Consider the following 6,861-nt stretch of genomic DNA (forward strand, 5'->3'; position numbering starts at 1 on the left):
CTCTAACTTTGAGTAAAACGGTGTCAGGATGCATTATTAATCACGAAAAGTGATCTCCGACAGTAAATAGCGAAAGTTACCCGACCATCAAAGTTGCATGGCGGTGCAGGAGACGAAAATCCAAGGTCGTCTAATGTAGGGACGTAAGACACGAAATCAAAATTTTGGCATAAAAGCTAAAATAATCACCAGACAGTGGTCATCCAAGGCATATTAGAGTCGTCTAATGATGCTGAATGCAATAAGCAATAGCGACTTTTTAATGATTTTTTTGGATTTTTGTCAAAATTTACCCTTTACAACTTGGTACAAGTTATGAGACATGGGTACCGGTATGACCGACGGAAGATTTTTGGACAAAAAATTTTTTTACTCTAACTTTGAGTAAAACGGTGTCAGGATGCATTATTAATCACGAAAAGTGATCTCCGACAGTAAATAGCGAAAGTTACCCGACCATCAAAGTTGCATGGCGGTGCAGGAGACGAAAATCCAAGGTCGTCTAATGTAGGGACGTAAGACACGAAATCAAAATTTTGGCATAAAAGCTAAAATAATCACCAGACAGTGGTCATCCAAGGCATATTAGAGTCGTCTAATGATGCTGAATGCAATAAGCAATAGCGACTTTTTAATGATTTTTTTGGATTTTTGTCAAAATGTACCCTTCACAACTTGGTACAAGTTATGAGACATGGGTAACGGTATGACCGACGGAAGATTTTTGGACAAAAAATTTTTTTACTCTAACTTTGAGTAAAACGGTGTCAGGATGCATTATTAATCACGAAAAGTGATCTCCGACAGTAAATAGCGAAAGTTACCCGACCATCAAAGTTGCATGGCAGTGCAGGAGACGAAAATCCAAGGTCGTCTAATGTAGGGACGTAAGACACGAAATCAAAATTTTGGCATAAAAGCTAAAATAATCACCAGACAGTGGTCATCCAAGGCATATTAGAGTCGTCTAATGATGCTGAATGCAATAAGCAATAGCGACTTTTTAATGATTTTTTTGGATTTTTGTCAAAATTTACCCTTCACAACTTGGTACAAGTTATGAGACATGGGTACCGGTATGAACGACGGAAGATTTTTGGACAAAAAATTTTTTTACTCTAACTTTGAGTAAAACGGTGTCAGGATGCATTATTAATCACGAAAAGTGATCTCCGACAGTAAATAGCGAAAGTTACCCGACCATCAAAGTTGCATGGCGGTGCAGGAGACGAAAATCCAAGGTCGTCTAATGTAGGGACGTAAGACACGAAATCAAAATTTTGGCATAAAAGCTAAAATAATCACCAGACAGTGGTCATCCAAGGCATATTAGAGTCGTCTAATGATGCTGAATGCAATAAGCAATAGCGACTTTTTAATGATTTTTTTGGATTTTTGTCAAAATTTACCCTTTACAACTTGGTACAAGTTATGAGACATGGGTACCGGTATGACCGACGGAAGATTTTTGGACAAAAAATTTTTTTACTCTAACTTTGAGTAAAACGGTGTCAGGATGCATTATTAATCACGAAAAGTGATCTCCGACAGTAAATAGCGAAAGTTACCCGACCATCAAAGTTGCATGGCGGTGCAGGAGACGAAAATCCAAGGTCGTCTAATGTAGGGACGTAAGACACGAAATCAAAATTTTGGCATAAAAGCTAAAATAATCACCAGACAGTGGTCATCCAAGGCATATTAGAGTCGTCTAATGATGCTGAATGCAATAAGCAATAGCGACTTTTTAATGATTTTTTTGGATTTTTGTCAAAATGTACCCTTCACAACTTGGTACAAGTTATGAGACATGGGTAACGGTATGACCGACGGAAGATTTTTGGACAAAAAATTTTTTTACTCTAACTTTGAGTAAAACGGTGTCAGGATGCATTATTAATCACGAAAAGTGATCTCCGACAGTAAATAGCGAAAGTTACCCGACCATCAAAGTTGCATGGCAGTGCCGGAGACGAAAATCCAAGGTCGTCTAATGTAGGGACGTAAGACACGAAATCAAAATTTTGGCATAAAAGCTAAAATAATCACCAGACAGTGGTCATCCAAGGCATATTAGAGTCGTCTAATGATGCTGAATGCAATAAGCAATAGCGACTTTTTAATGATTTTTTTGGATTTTTGTCAAAATTTACCCTTTACAACTTGGTACAAGTTATGAGACATGGGTACCGGTATGACCGACGGAAGATTTTTGGACAAAAAATTTTTTTACTCTAACTTTGAGTAAAACGGTGTCAGGATGCATTATTAATCACGAAAAGTGATCTCCGACAGTAAATAGCGAAAGTTACCCGACCATCAAAGTTGCATGGCGGTGCCGGAGACGAAAATCCAAGGTCGTCTAATATAGGGACGTAAGACACGAAATCAAAATTTTGGCATAAAAGCTAAAATAATCACCAGACAGTGGTCATCCAAGGCATATTAGAGTCGTCTAATGATGCTGAATGCAATAAGCAATAGCGACTTTTTAATGATTTTTTTGGATTTTTGTCAAAATGTACCCTTCACAACTTGGTACAAGTTATGAGACATGGGTACCGGTATGACCGACGGAAGATTTTTGGACAAAAAATTTTTTTACTCTAACTTTGAGTAAAACGGTGTCAGGATGCATTATTAATCACGAAAAGTGATCTCCGACAGTAAATAGCGAAAGTTACCCGACCATCAAAGTTGCATGGCGGTGCAGGAGACGAAAATCCAAGGTCGTCTAATGTAGGGACGTAAGACACGAAATCAAAATTTTGGCATAAAAGCTAAAATAATCACCAGACAGTGGTCATCCAGAGCATATTAGAGTCGTCTAATGATGCTGAATGCAATAAGCAATAGCGACTTTTTAATGATTTTTTTGGATTTTTGTCAAAATTTACCCTTCACAACTTGGTACAAGTTATGAGACATGGGTAACGGTATGACCGACGGAAGATTTTTGGACAAAAATTTTTTTACTCTAACTTTGAGTAAAACGGTGTCAGGATGCATTATTAATCACGAAAAGTGATCTCCGGCAGTAAATAGTGAAAGTTACCCGACCATCAAAGTTGCATGGCGGTGCAGGAGACGAAAATCCAAGGTCGTCTAATGTAGGGACGTAAGACACGAAATCAAAATTTTGGCATAAAATCTAAAATAATCATCAGACAGTGGTCATCCAAGGCATATTAGAGTCGTCTAACGATGCGAAATGCAATAAGCAATAGCGACTTTTTAATGATTTTTTTGGATTTTTGTCAAAATGTACCCTTCACAACTTGGTACAAGTCATAGGACATGGGTACCGGTATGACCGACGGAAGATTTTTGGACAAAAAATTTTTTTGCTCTAACTTTGAGTAAAACGGTCTCAGGATGCATTATTAATCATGAAAAGTGATCTCCGACAGTAAATAGTGAAAGTTACCCGACCATCAAAGTTGCATGGCGGTGCAGGAGACGAAAATCCAAGGTCGTCTAATGTAGGGACGTAAGACACGAAATCAAAATTTTGGCATAAAAGCTAAAATAAACACCAGACAGTGGTCATCCAAGGCATATTAGAGTCGTCTAATGATGCTGAATGCAATAAGCAATAGCGACTTTTTAATGATTTTTTTGGATTTTTGTCAAAATTTACCCTTCACAACTTGGTACAAGTTATGAGACATGGGTACCGGTATGACCGACGGAAGATTTTTGGACAAAAAATTTTTTTACTATAACTTTGAGTAAAACGGTGTCAGGATGCATTATTAATCACGAAAAGTGATCTCCGACAGTAAATAGCGAAAGTTACCCGACCATCAAAGTTGCATGGCGGTGCAGGAGACGAAAATCCAAGGTCGTCTAATGTAGGGACGTAAGACACGAAATCAAAATTTTGGCATAAAAGCTAAAATAATCACCAGACAGTGGTCATCCAAGGCATATTAGAGTCGTCTAATGATGCTGAATGCAATAAGCAATAGCGACTTTTTAATGATTTTTTTGGATTTTTGTCAAAATTTACCCTTCACAACTTGGTACAAGTTATGAGACATGGGTACCGGTATGAACGACGGAAGATTTTTGGACAAAAAATTTTTTTACTCTAACTTTGAGTAAAACGGTGTCAGGATGCATTATTAATCACGAAAAGTGATCTCCGACAGTAAATAGCGAAAGTTACCCGACCATCAAAGTTGCATGGCGGTGCAGGAGACGAAAATCCAAGGTCGTCTAATGTAGGGACGTAAGACACGAAATCAAAATTTTGGCATAAAAGCTAAAATAATCACCAGACAGTGGTCATCCAAGGCATATTAGAGTCGTCTAATGATGCTGAATGCAATAAGCAATAGCGACTTTTTAATGATTTTTTTGGATTTTTGTCAAAATTTACCCTTTACAACTTGGTACAAGTTATGAGACATGGGTACCGGTATGACCGACGGAAGATTTTTGGACAAAAAATTTTTTTACTCTAACTTTGAGTAAAACGGTGTCAGGATGCATTATTAATCACGAAAAGTGATCTCCGACAGTAAATAGCGAAAGTTACCCGACCATCAAAGTTGCATGGCGGTGCAGGAGACGAAAATCCAAGGTCGTCTAATGTAGGGACGTAAGACACGAAATCAAAATTTTGGCATAAAAGCTAAAATAATCACCAGACAGTGGTCATCCAAGGCATATTAGAGTCGTCTAATGATGCTGAATGCAATAAGCAATAGCGACTTTTTAATGATTTTTTTGGATTTTTGTCAAAATGTACCCTTCACAACTTGGTACAAGTTATGAGACATGGGTAACGGTATGACCGACGGAAGATTTTTGGACAAAAAATTTTTTTACTCTAACTTTGAGTAAAACGGTGTCAGGATGCATTATTAATCACGAAAAGTGATCTCCGACAGTAAATAGCGAAAGTTACCCGACCATCAAAGTTGCATGGCAGTGCCGGAGACGAAAATCCAAGGTCGTCTAATGTAGGGACGTAAGACACGAAATCAAAATTTTGGCATAAAAGCTAAAATAATCACCAGACAGTGGTCATCCAAGGCATATTAGAGTCGTCTAATGATGCTGAATGCAATAAGCAATAGCGACTTTTTAATGATTTTTTTGGATTTTTGTCAAAATTTACCCTTCACAACTTGGTACAAGTTATGAGACATGGGTACCGGTATGAACGACGGAAGATTTTTGGACAAAAAATTTTTTTACTCTAACTTTGAGTAAAACGGTGTCAGGATGCATTATTAATCACGAAAAGTGATCTCCGACAGTAAATAGCGAAAGTTACCCGACCATCAAAGTTGCATGGCGGTGCAGGAGACGAAAATCCAAGGTCGTCTAATGTAGGGACGTAAGACACGAAATCAAAATTTTGGCATAAAAGCTAAAATAATCACCAGACAGTGGTCATCCAAGGCATATTAGAGTCGTCTAATGATGCTGAATGCAATAAGCAATAGCGACTTTTTAATGATTTTTTTGGATTTTTGTCAAAATTTACCCTTTACAACTTGGTACAAGTTATGAGACATGGGTACCGGTATGACCGACGGAAGATTTTTGGACAAAAAATTTTTTTACTCTAACTTTGAGTAAAACGGTGTCAGGATGCATTATTAATCACGAAAAGTGATCTCCGACAGTAAATAGCGAAAGTTACCCGACCATCAAAGTTGCATGGCGGTGCAGGAGACGAAAATCCAAGGTCGTCTAATGTAGGGACGTAAGACACGAAATCAAAATTTTGGCATAAAAGCTAAAATAATCACCAGACAGTGGTCATCCAAGGCATATTAGAGTCGTCTAATGATGCTGAATGCAATAAGCAATAGCGACTTTTTAATGATTTTTTTGGATTTTTGTCAAAATGTACCCTTCACAACTTGGTACAAGTTATGAGACATGGGTAACGGTATGACCGACGGAAGATTTTTGGACAAAAAATTTTTTTACTCTAACTTTGAGTAAAACGGTGTCAGGATGCATTATTAATCACGAAAAGTGATCTCCGACAGTAAATAGCGAAAGTTACCCGACCATCAAAGTTGCATGGCAGTGCCGGAGACGAAAATCCAAGGTCGTCTAATGTAGGGACGTAAGACACGAAATCAAAATTTTGGCATAAAAGCTAAAATAATCACCAGACAGTGGTCATCCAAGGCATATTAGAGTCGTCTAATGATGCTGAATGCAATAAGCAATAGCGACTTTTTAATGATTTTTTTGGATTTTTGTCAAAATTTACCCTTTACAACTTGGTACAAGTTATGAGACATGGGTACCGGTATGACCGACGGAAGATTTTTGGACAAAAAATTTTTTTACTCTAACTTTGAGTAAAACGGTGTCAGGATGCATTATTAATCACGAAAAGTGATCTCCGACAGTAAATAGCGAAAGTTACCCGACCATCAAAGTTGCATGGCGGTGCCGGAGACGAAAATCCAAGGTCGTCTAATGTAGGGACGTAAGACACGAAATCAAAATTTTGGCATAAAAGCTAAAATAATCACCAGACAGTGGTCATCCAAGGCATATTAGAGTCGTCTAATGATGCTGAATGCAATAAGCAATAGCGACTTTTTAATGATTTTTTTGGATTTTTGTCAAAATGTACCCTTCACAACTTGGTACAAGTTATGAGACATGGGTACCGGTATGACCGACGGAAGATTTTTGGACAAAAAATTTTTTTACTCTAACTTTGAGTAAAACGGTGTCAGGATGCATTATTAATCACGAAAAGTGATCTCCGACAGTAAATAGCGAAAGTTACCCGACCATCAAAGTTGCGGCGGTGCAGGAGACGAAAATCCAAGGTCGTCTAATGTAGGGACGTAAGACACGAAATCAAAATTTTGG

Source organism: Anopheles maculipalpis, assembly GCF_943734695.1.
Source record: "Anopheles maculipalpis chromosome X unlocalized genomic scaffold, idAnoMacuDA_375_x X_unloc_42, whole genome shotgun sequence".
Lineage (NCBI taxonomy): Eukaryota > Metazoa > Arthropoda > Insecta > Diptera > Culicidae > Anopheles > Anopheles maculipalpis.